At 42.2% G+C, this 11,877-nt stretch overlaps 1 long non-coding RNA gene across 1 annotated transcript; it reads right to left on the bottom strand.

Annotated features, from left to right (window-relative positions):
- Nucleotides 1-3,186: 3,186 nt before the first annotated feature.
- On the bottom strand, nt 3,187-7,798 carry LOC113483557. The gene is made up of 3 exons (XR_003399043.1): nt 7,695-7,798; nt 6,337-6,550; nt 3,187-3,280 (listed from the first exon to the last, which is right to left on the bottom strand). It is a non-coding gene; the product is annotated as an uncharacterized LOC113483557 (long non-coding RNA).
- Nucleotides 7,799-11,877: the final 4,079 nt, after the last annotated feature.

Here is an 11,877-nt window from a genome sequence, read left to right on the forward strand (position 1 = left end):
ATTTTCTAGTATTTTGTCATTCCAGTTTTTCTCATGTATTGTTAGATGAGATGGTTGTCTCTGTCTTTTCCTTCATTGAATCTGCTATAATGTAGAAGCAGCACTGACGGAAGGGTATTACTTCATCTACAAGTATTTATCAGCAAAATTCTCATTTATCCCAAAAGCAGAGTAACTCTGTCTATGCTATCCATGGATGTCTCCACTGTGGTGAGAACAGGGTTTTCCATCACTCTGAAAGCCACAGACAACAGAACATGCCCTAGGTCAAGTGCCCCAGAGTAATTATCTCTCTAACTACGGATCTCAAAAGGAGGCTTGCAAAACAAGACTTTCTGAAGGATTTTGATGCTTTCAGGCAAAACAATCCCCATTTTTGGTGGAAATTTTCTTTGGAGAGGGACTGCAAGTGACACCTGCACTTTGCAGAGGAAGTGTTACCCCATCTCTGCAGCAGATCAGGTTTGCTGTGAGCATGGGTAAGATCAACTCAGTCCCATCTCCAGACACCCAGCACCCATAAGATCCAAACCCAAAGAAGGATGCAATCCCCATGTCCTAAGGTACCTTTCAGACTTCCTTTGTCCACAGCGGACTGTGGATCTGTGCACCGTCCAGTGCCAGGAATTAACAAGTACAGCATGTCAATTCTTTGACTGGAGAAGCTCACCTGAATAGTTAATTACAGTATTTCATAGCACATTTAGATGGGGCTAAGCAGGTACAACTCCTTTAGCTCTGTGGGGTAGGTGTCTTGCTCTGGATCCAATCTTGGCTGTTCATTTTTAATCGCTATTAAGAGTTCAGATGAAATTGCTTCCAGCTGCTTTCACAAAGCCCAAATATTGCCAGAGTCCCACATGATGTCCCTTTTCTGCCAGACTGTGGCCTCCTATAGAGAGTTCTTCAAAAGCCAGTTTCAACAAAACCAAATTATTTTAGAATATAATTGCTTCTCACTCCCTTAAATTTCATTGTGCTCCGAAGAGTTTCCTGTAAATAGATCCCGTTCTTTAGAGGAGCCATGCTATTCTGCAGTGCTGATGGAAGCCAGCCCTCGCCAGGCTCCGCTCCATTAGCAGTTCTTGGACAGGCAGTGCTTAAGCAGCTTGTTATGTGATAAAACATCACATTTCTTCTCCCCACCACCGCTTGTGCTGATATTCAGCTCCTGCAGGAAACCATATGGCTTCCAGAAGCCTACCCACATACCTGTACATGCCTACGCAGTCCATGAGTCACATTTACTGTTTGGATGCCCCCTGAGTCATGCTGAAAATCTGTGAAATTTCCACATCTATTTTCCATGCAATCTCTTAAGAACTTTAGACAGTTATGCATAACCATTTGCATATGTATGGTTTTTCCTATTCTGCTTTTAGTTTCATGGGTGGTAATGCAATGGCACTTCTTACTTTGAAGAAAATCAAATCTAGATGACTGCAGAGCACTGTCTGCAGCTGTCTCAGGCTATGGGATTCAACTGGTAAAGCAAGAACCTTTTGAAGGCAGGGCTTTGGGAGCAGAAAGTCCAAGACACAAGCCCATGAATGTGGGCAGCTGCTTTAGCCCTTTCTCGCTGCTCTGGCAGAGCCATACTTGCTCACTGTTGACCCTCGCTTGGTGGTTTCAGTGTCCAAAGGTAGCTGCTACGCTGCCTTTAGTGGGGTGTGGACATCCCGGAGCCTTTGATGCGGCTTTGCTGTGCTAAGGCCTGGTGTGGATGGAGCACACGTGGATCCCTCCTGCACGTCCTGGGGATGGGCTCGGGGCAGATGTCTGTCCTCATGCTGTCAGCTCCTCAGCTGCATGGACTCCAGCCTCAGACAAGTCTACCTGCCCTTTATCAGCCTCATTACATGGCGATTTTGCCACCTCAGCACAGAACAGGCAACGTGTAAACTTTGACTGTTGCTTTTTGCTGATGAAAATAGATAAAAGGTATCTTCCCTCTTCCTTCTTCCTCTACAAAGGGCCAGCACTGACATTACAGCCCAAACTAAGAACAGTAGCCCCGAGGTTTGCTGCAGCAGCTATGAATGATATCACCAGCCTGCCAGAAACAGAGCTTTTTTTGCAGCTGTACCCAAATGCTAGCAGCATTAGGTGTTTAGCAAAAAATCTCACAACCAATCTAAGGGCAAAGAATGTGTAGATACACTGTTCTGCTGTAGAGCATGTGTGCTGACTGTTTACATTAAAAACATCTCTATGGCCCCTCATGAGTGTTCCCCAACCTCATTCTCTGGCTTTATAGAGCCAGAAAGTGTCAGAGGCTACATGTGAGCTTTTTGTATAGCTGGAATAAGCAAGGTGAGATTGTAGAGAACTTCTTGCTGTAATTTAGCATAGTAAAATTGCCAGAGAGATTCCTTAGGGCAAACAATCTAGCCGCCTCTCCCACTGTGAGAATATGTTACTTTACTCATCTGCCCAAAAGCATTGCTCAGTGGAGGCAGGGACTTTCCTAGTGTTACTGTACTGTTGTGAATTGTGTCTGACCTGGAAAGCTGCAAATGGGCACACAAAAACATTGCTAATTCAGACCCCTTCCACCTTTCATTCAGATTGGTACTGTTTCAAAAAATTTGCTCTGTGGAATTAAAAAAAAAACCCCAAACAAACTCGCAGATATTTTGAAAAAGTGTGCTAGTAAACCTGACTAACTTACTATATAGTATTTTCTCAAACCATATTGATAATTAGTAGTGACTGAAAAGACTTAGACTGATGGCTGCTCTGTAATAAGTTTGTTTCAGCCCATTTCCCAGAGGGCAGGTGTAATGAGGGTAGGCAGTTTTGGTATTTCTTATCAGCAATCTTATCTGAGACACAATAGAAGAAATGTTTGCACCCTTCCCATGGAAGCGTTCCCATACTTTGTGAACACAGCTTGAAGAAAGCTTTCCTTTGGCTGCCCTCACAGCATCTGCCCTGGGAGATTACTGAGTTCAGAAATGGCATTACAGAGTCCTTCAAAAACTTTAAGGGTATTTTTATTGATATTAAAAAATCAGTTTTAATATTATTTGTGAGCTGCAAGGTATACTACATGCGATAGGACAGGAGAGTAGAGAACAGAGTTAAAGGATCATGGGTGCATGAGATGACAGGAGAGCTTCAAGAGAAAGCTTCAGTGAAAGCTGCTTTGATGCAGAGGCTGCAGGGGTGCTGGAGTGCTGAACCCCTGATACAGCATTGCAGGGGAAGCCTTCTGCCTGCAAGTCATACATCCCCACTGCATAGACAGATTCTTGAATTACTGGCAATAACATGCTAGCTAATAAGAAAATAAATAAGAATCTGAAGTATTAAGTAGAGATGAAATACCCTATCTGAACATACGCTTTTGCACATGCAACAGAAATTAGCCAAGTGGTTGCTTTTAGGAAGAGCTGTTCCACAAGTGCTGCTGGAGGGATCTATGTAACAGGTCTGAGCCCACATAATGTAGCCCTTTAGTAAGAAGAAGGTTTACAGGTTGTTTCTGGCACTGTCTGTGATTGCTTACAGAAAAATAAATCCTGCCTGTGTCCCAGGAAGCCTTCTGGCCATCCCCAGGGGCCTGGCAGCGCTCCCTAAGAAAGTGCATGGTGCTTACCGGGCAGGTTCCTATTCCTGAGGGACATTTCTGAAGCTGTCTCTGCTTCAAGCTGAGAGAGTTTAACTAATCTCAGCTGTTCAGGGGAACTTGGTCCCCAGCTGAGCCTCCCAATAACTCCTAGGGAAAGGCGGTGTCCCCCCGCAGCTTTCCAAGATAAAGAGGCCACCAGGAGCAGCAAGCCTGGTACACATGTGATAAGACTGGGCACCCCAGATCCTGCGAGCTTGTGCTACTCCATCAACACAAACTAGCAGGGACTCTTGTTTTGCACTTCCCACATGCCACCTCATCTTTCCTTCTAGCTGAGTTTTTCCTCAAATGGTCTGTGGGATGGGCTGCTTTTAAGGACACTAGAAAAGTGAACCAAGAAATTAAGCCTATTGTTTAATGAGTCTAGAAGTGACTCCCTGGATCTGCATGGACATTGAAAAGCTGTTAGGGGTCTGTAAAATGAAAACCTGTATTCTGCTTTCAATAGATATAATTGTTGAAACTGTTGTGGTACGAGGCCAATGATTTCATTCTGACTGTGGTGGTTGTGGGATGATTTCCTTGGCTTTATCAGTGGCACTCTTGTGAGCGATTGGATCCCGGCTGCCTGGGCTGGCAGTCTGCTTTCCCTTGCAAGCACCAGCAATGAAATGGAGTTGGTCCATGTGTGGGCTGTTAAAATCTGCAAGGTATTTGAAGGAGTTTTATATGTTTTCCACATTTTCAAACGTACTTTCCATCCATCCAAAGAGTTTACAGAAATAACTTGCCGCAAAAATATAAAAAGCAGCAAGTGTTTGTACTGTGTGGAAACATTAATTTAAACTCACTGGGGCTAGACCACATAGTTTACTTACTAGCACTTACTGCATGGGTATTGAAATTTCTGAAGCACCATGAGTCAATAAGGGCTGAAAGTCAGCCGAGTCTCCTTTGCTCCCTTGCTGGTATGACTGTGGCCAGCAAGATGCCGTGGCCTGGCATGGAGAGTGCAGGGCTGTGTACGCTGGGGCGGCACGGAGCAGGGTAGGAGCAGAATCGAACACTGCCTGACTAACTGCAGAAACTTAAATGAAGTCCACATAAGGAATAAAGCAAGTGAGATCTGAGGGGGCTGCTTTATACTCACACAATGTCCCTTTGATGCTTGCAGTTCTATGGGCCTATATAAAAAACAGACACAGTGGGTATCTAGCAGCTAATTCCAGCCACAGAGAGAAATTAGCACATTTTAGTTGCTAATTTCTTGAAGGTATGAGCTGTTTCTGATATAAATATAAGCATGTGGCTCAGTGTGCAGGGACTACCCACAAAATTATCATTTTTAGTTACATTAAGACAAAGAAGAGAAAACTGAAATCTGCAGAGCCAAAGATGCATCAGAAATTCACTGGTTCTACACCGAAGATGTACCCGACATAAATAGCCTTAACAAAAAATAATTAACACAGCCAACATGTTTCATTATATTATATTGTTAAGGAGAATAGAAATAGAATTAGTTAATCCCATCTGAATTGTAATGCCATAAATAATTATATAGTTCTCTTTCTTTGGACTGCTGGTTTTGTTTTAAATGACGGACCGTCTTCAGAGAGTCTAAATTAAGTGTTCACAATGAAACTGGATGCTTCCTCCATCATGTGATAGAATCACAATCAAATTAAATTTTAATTAATAATTGAGTAAATCCTTGGTGAGTTTCTGAAATGTGAGGCATGCTCTGCATCTGCACGATGCCAGGAGATCTAAGAGAATACTGAGCTGTTTCTGATTAAGAAAGTTAAGTAGGAGTCCTTGAAGCCAGACTAGCGATGGTGGACTAAGCTGTTCTCTGGAATCCACCAGATTAGTACACAGGCCTGGAGGTTCATGGCAATCCTAGAGCAGAAATATAAATTCAGTGCAGCTTTGAGAGGAGTACCACTCTTCCTCACTAGCTGATTTTTGTCCCTTCCTTGATATGATTAAATATAAAGCAGTAGAGAAAACCCCAAACCCAAAACTAGCAGAGGTTTTAGTCTGTCGCCTCCTGTTCACTTTACAGTAGAGGAGCCTATCTACTGTTTTACTATGTTAGAGATGTTCTGAGCTACCAGAATAGTCCTCAGGACTCCCGGCTTTCAGCAGCTTGTTCAGATCACCTACCAGAGGGCCCCAGAAATATCAAGAATGAAGGCACAAGAGAAACTGTGCGAGAGGCAACTTTACACAACGAAACAAACCCAAAATCTTTGTACACTGTTTCCCCTCAATATTAGAGCAATTTCAATGCAGATGCAGCCCAGATCTGACTAAAATTTACTTTTCTATTTAAATACATGGTACAGTCTGTGAGTATCTGAGGTGAAAGGCACCAAGCCTCTAGGACATGGAATTGAAAGGACACTGTGTGCACTCTGAAGGCAACATTTTACTGTGTTGAGTTTACCATGATGTGTGGCTTCAGCAAGTCCCACCTTGAAACCAGCTGCATGAGCTGTGTGAACTCTTCCAGTTAGGAAGCAGCTCCAAACCTCACTGCTCTTGTCCTGGGAAGCTTTCTGGGGGAACCTCATTCTTTTTTGACAGCCTTGCTGACCTGAGTGTCCTCTAAGGCTCTTCAGTCATCATCCCAGAAGCCCTTCTTGGCTGCCTTCTAGTGAAAATTCACCTTTGTTGAACACAGATGCTCATGGTTGTGTATTATTCTAGGTGAGGTCTCACTAGTGTTTTCTACAGGGCCATTAGGATAACCCTACCTGTTGAAGCCTGGATCAATCATCTTCTCCTTTCATGGTCACGTCTCAGTAAGGGCTCACAGTCATCCTGTGTTGAATAGCCACATTTCTTACTTCTCCTTCCTGCCTTGTATGACTTCGATCTCTACACTATTCACAGCATTTGTTTTGCTGTTGCTCTTCATGTCAGCCCATGTTTCTTCTATGAGTCTGTCTCCAGAGTGTAAAATGTTTACTGATGAGAAGGGAAGACATTTTACCTTTAAGTCCTAGTCCACATGGTCTCTGCAACCAAAAATAAATAAAGGAACTTTGCTGTTTTCAGCATTAAGCAAATACATAAAGGTAAACCATTCCAGAAGAGGAGACTGCACATCACCAAGTTAATGTTTTCTTCTGCCACATTTCTAAATTATTAGGGAAAGGGGACAAGAACTGCAAGCATACACCTGTCTTCCAACTTTTCTTGCCCTTATGAGTCAGTCTTGGTATCAGACAAACTAGTTACTCAATGCACTCCGCTGTTTCAGTAGTGTAGATCTGAAAAGGAATGTGGTAAAGCCTCTGGTGATACCACTTTTTTACCTTGCACAGTCATGGTTAGTGGAAGACTTTTCAGAGAAAGGTTGACAGATTCTTTCCAGAAATGCTGTATTTTGAGGACAGAAAGCAAACAGAGGTAATAGAAACACTGGAATATCAATAGCCTTACGGTGCTAGTTGTAGCTGAATGTGCATGTTTGATTATTGCAGCCAGCTTCCCTGTAGCACATAGCTAGATCCCTGGACCCAGCTGGAGAAGTTAGCTCTCCATGCAAGCCTTTGCCAGCAGCAGCAGAATGCTTAGGTCAGTATGTTCAGAAGTAGTTCTTATTCTGAGAGTCTAATTTAAGTTCTTTGGGAACTTACCATCCAGGAACTGTTAACATTTCTATGGACCTCAACTTGCAGTAGTATTTGATCAGAGAACTGGGCCAAGATAAGTGATGTATAAGCTACAAAGTTTAAATGAACTATCTATCACAGACGTTTTACTGAAAGGACAACCTGGAACTTGCATGTTAATCAGTAACAGATTCCTTTGAACTCTGACAAACTCTTTCATACTCGGTAAGAGTAAACACAATACCACTAGGATTTAAAGGGTGTTTTTTACAAAATGTATATGAGAGCTCTCTACAAAGTCCTTTCTTAAAAACAGAGAAGGTTTACGAGTACTTTCTTCACCTAAACCAAAATATAACAGAAAAGCTGTGTAGGCACTGCAAGATGCTTGCTGTTAACGGGAGCTCAGCAGCACCGACTGCTTACTTCATCTGGAGCGAAGGGTAGGTTGCATTAACTGTGGGCAATTTCTGCAGCCCCTATGCAGCAGATACCTGTATAGCTGGACAGTTTTCTGGGTTTCCTCACTGCTCATCCAGAGTTGATCCAGCCCTGCAGTCATTCAGTGGGACACTCGAGGACTCATCATTCCTCAGTTACAGTCACTGGCAGCCTTTCCCTCCTAGAATGTAAATTATTCATAAAATTCTAAGCAAGACAATACTGTATTCCTTTTTAGCACTGCTCTTTTCCTTCACATAGCTGTGGAACATACTCACACTTATCATCCCAAAGCTTCTACACAAACAAGGAGGAAGAAAACCCATTAGAGGGAGGGTGTGCCTGATAATCCAACTACTTGCTCCCCACCAGTGGTAGCCCTGAGGGACAGCTGAGCATGCTGGCGCTATAACTCCTGCTCTCAACTGATCTCTTTGCAGAAAACTTCTACAATCTCAAGCAGCAGGGGGTGGGGCTTGGGTGCCCATAGCATAGCCTGTAGCTAGTAGCAGGCAGAATGCCACAGATGGAGCTATGGCTCGTGAAGGGTAAACCAAGAGTCTGCTGTCTGTGCTCTCGCTAATAGCTCTCAACTAAGTATTCCTCCAATTATGTGGTTAGCTCAAAAGGTAGGTGTTAGCATAGGAAGAGGGAATTTTAAACAAGCTGGCTGTCATCCCAGGAGAGAGAGGGGTTACTATAAGAGCTCCACATGCTCAGTGTGTTTCTGCAGTGCTTAGAAATACTCGGTGTTTGATGCAAATTAGAATGTCTTAAGACCTTGCAAGAAAACTGTTTATTTAGAGAGAGATTTTTAGCTTTTACAATAAGGTACTTTCTGACAAGTATGATTTTGATTCCTGTAAAAATCACTGCCAAACTCCCTTTCTAGTTTTTCCACTCACGTAATCTGGCTATGTGTGTCTGCAATCCCAAAACACAAAGACTACTTGTTGCTTCAGGTACGTGTGACAGACAACGTGGTGGCAGCAGATGTACGTAGATCTCACCCTTGTGTAAGAGTCATCAGCCTGGGCGCAATCCCATTCTCTCTACTACAAGTACTACATTGTTTGGGTTGGGAAAACAAAGGTATCTTGATGTGACATGCTGTGATGTCACTTTGCTGTGTGCTATGGATCGCGTGGTTCAGGCACACCGCTTTCTGTACTCCAGGGGTGGTTAGGCTTGTACGGATGTCTGAGCTGATGCTAGGACAGTGCAAGGACTCTAGCCAAGGCAGCTCCTCCAGAGAGCAGCTGCCTGAAAATTCGCACAGAGTAAAAAAGAGCCATGACTAGCCGCTCTGCTTCAAGTCATGCTGTGGACTGTGCCACGGAAATAAGGAAAAAGCACTAGAGTAACGGTGGCTTTTGTGCTTTCTGGGAGAAGGTGCTACTTTACATAGCCCGTGTCTGAATCCCACACTGAGGTTTAATAGCACTTGTGTTTTGTCTGAGTTAGATAACCTGGCTGTTTTGGGGGGATTTGTAATATATTCATATGTATGATGTGAAGAGTTAAATTCATTTTGCATAGATTTTGTTTTAATTGGATAACACTTGGTCATAGAAAAATTCCCACATTAACTTTCTAAACACACCTGTTAGCATCTGATCAGGCAAAACCCAAAGCCACTGCTGCACTCCTCACAGGAACACACTGGTGAAGAGCATTTAACACACTCTTTGAGGGTTTATTTCTTGGGTCAGGTTTTCACACAGACAAACTCATTCCATACAATACACCAACACCTCTGCTTAACTGGGAAAGTTAAAATAGGCAGGTTATATAATGATGTTTATCTTTACATCAGGAAGTCAACTAAGAAGCTGTTAAGCTGATATTATATAACACAGTCCCGATTATAGAAAGCGAGGAGGAAGATGATCTAGGTTGATGCATGTCATATTGGCAGTAATTATTAATGGTTATAATTAATATTGTTTTGTATTCTTTTGTTTTTGATGTCTTGCAGCCTTCCAGAATGCATTGGAGCATTAGCAGTCAGGCACTGATCCATGTTTATAGAAATTCCAGTTACACTATTCTGTACATTAGGTAAATACATTTAAAATAAAACATTAAAAATAATGAAATAGAAGTCACATATAATTTCCTATAATGCTCTAGTTCCTGAAGTTGCTGGAATTACAAAACTCACTCTTTTGCAGGATTGTGAACTGTCCCAAACTGAACAGATATACCTTATTACAAGAGCAAAGGAAAGATGAGATGACTTTATACACATGGCACACATTCCCTAATTGACCAAGACTACATAAGCTACACAATGATAGGGGAAAAAAACCCCATTTTTTTCTTCAGATTAAAAAAAAAAGAGAACATTTCTCTCTTACTCTCTTTGTAAACAGGAATGTGTTCATCTATGGTCATACTCAGCTGGATTCTCTAACCCTAAGAATAAAGGCATCCTTGTATTCTGATCAAGATTGAATTAACATAAGACAAGTTTCAGTTATGAGGACAAACATTGGATATAGAGCTTACAAATTAAAAATATGAAGCTTGTATTACTGGGAAATGGTCTTATCTGTATAAGAAAGATTAAAATCAAACAATAAAAGATGCATAAAATGATCCCATAAGAATTATATTGAGTAGACTTAATTAAATAAGCTAGACTGTGATTTTTTAATAAAACTTTTAACAACTGGAATAAGATTGGATCCTTCTGTGTGTGATAGGCAGCAACTTATTTTACCCACAAGAATGAAGATGATAGAAAAGAGTGAGCTACTATTTTGACTGTTAATAGTGTATATGACAGGCATGCGACTCATTGGGTCGCGTGACACAGTAACTGCACAGCACAATGAAAAGAGTAGCTTTAATCTTTAGTAGTCTCATGAAAATTAGCTATAAGTATTAGCTCTTGCAGAAAGAAGACATGACACCAAGCCATACTTTAATTCAAGCAGACTGCTTCTATAAGAAGTTGTTTTCATCTCTTATAACCCACAAAATTACAGATGATAAAGAAAAGACACTAATCTGAAAAGACAGCTCCTGGAAGGTAAGGCTGTGGCACATGATCCAATCTTATCAGACATCAGAGCATCCAGATGAATGGAGGCATAATGAACAAGCTAACTTCACTCAGGCTTCATTCCTTATTAGCCAGGGGAAGTTAGGCTTCATTAGTTTCATTGCTTCCCCAGTTAGCTGTGAAGCTTTGCACCGAGTTTGCAGGGGAAGTGAAAATAAAAGCTTTTCTGCCAGCTGTCAGAGATCCTTTTATGAGTAACAATTCCCAGTTCTGTATGAAAAAGGGAATCATTTGCTTTGTATACTATATGGTGATTTGGGGCATTAAACAGCGACAAACATAAGATAGAATGGATCAGTTTTCTAGTTCTTGTGTTTATTAGTAAGCCCAATATAAAAAAACTCCCAAGTTTTACTCATTCAACTCTTCAAGTCATTTTACCCTTCAACAAGCAGAAATTCTGTTTGCTAAATTTAGTATTATCGATTCTGGTAATATGCCACCTTATACCCCAGTGTCCAGCTTGGAGTGAATATGAATATATGTACCAGTATTTTCTGAGTTAGTCTTCCCCACCTTCTGCTCAGAGTTTCTCTGAGCTTGTTACTATTGTATTTTCTTGGCCACAGTGATAACTGTAAACTCTTGCAATGTGGTGATGTCTGCTGTCCTTTTTGTCTTGGTTCTCAAATGGTTGTTGCTGTCGTGATTGGTGTGTTATGTAATGATCTAGTGAATGTTTCCTGAAGTCTTCTGGTCAGTTTATCATACCTCTGCAGTTACTGTGTGGGGCACCAGCTGCAACACTTCTACCTATATTGCCATTCTGAGCTGCCCACATGGTTCTCAACTTGCTCCAGTGGGCTTAAGGGGTCCACCAGGTAGCTGGCATGAAGTTAGACCCCTCCATTTCATGTTGCCCTGCCTGTGGCCAAAATGTGACTGCTGCAAGGCACAAGAAGCCTGACAGCATTCCTGTTCCCTGTGGGAGGTGTCAGCCATAAAGGTGACATTTCTAGAGCAGAAAGAGCCATTTTCAAAGCGGCAGCTGGCTGGCGTGGAGGAGGTAAGAGCTGGGGTACAATCAGGTACAAATCCCTGGCAGGGGTCACTGCTGAGATCGTTTTCAGAGCAGCAGCTGCCAACACACTCTGGCATAGTTTTTCAAAACGGAAAAGCGTTGTCTCTGTTTCACTATGGGTTTGTAAACTGGGTTGATTGGCCTC

Source organism: Athene cunicularia, assembly GCF_003259725.1.
Source record: "Athene cunicularia isolate RWA chromosome 9 unlocalized genomic scaffold, athCun1 chr9_part1, whole genome shotgun sequence".
In the NCBI taxonomy this organism is placed as follows: Eukaryota; Metazoa; Chordata; class Aves; order Strigiformes; family Strigidae; genus Athene; species Athene cunicularia.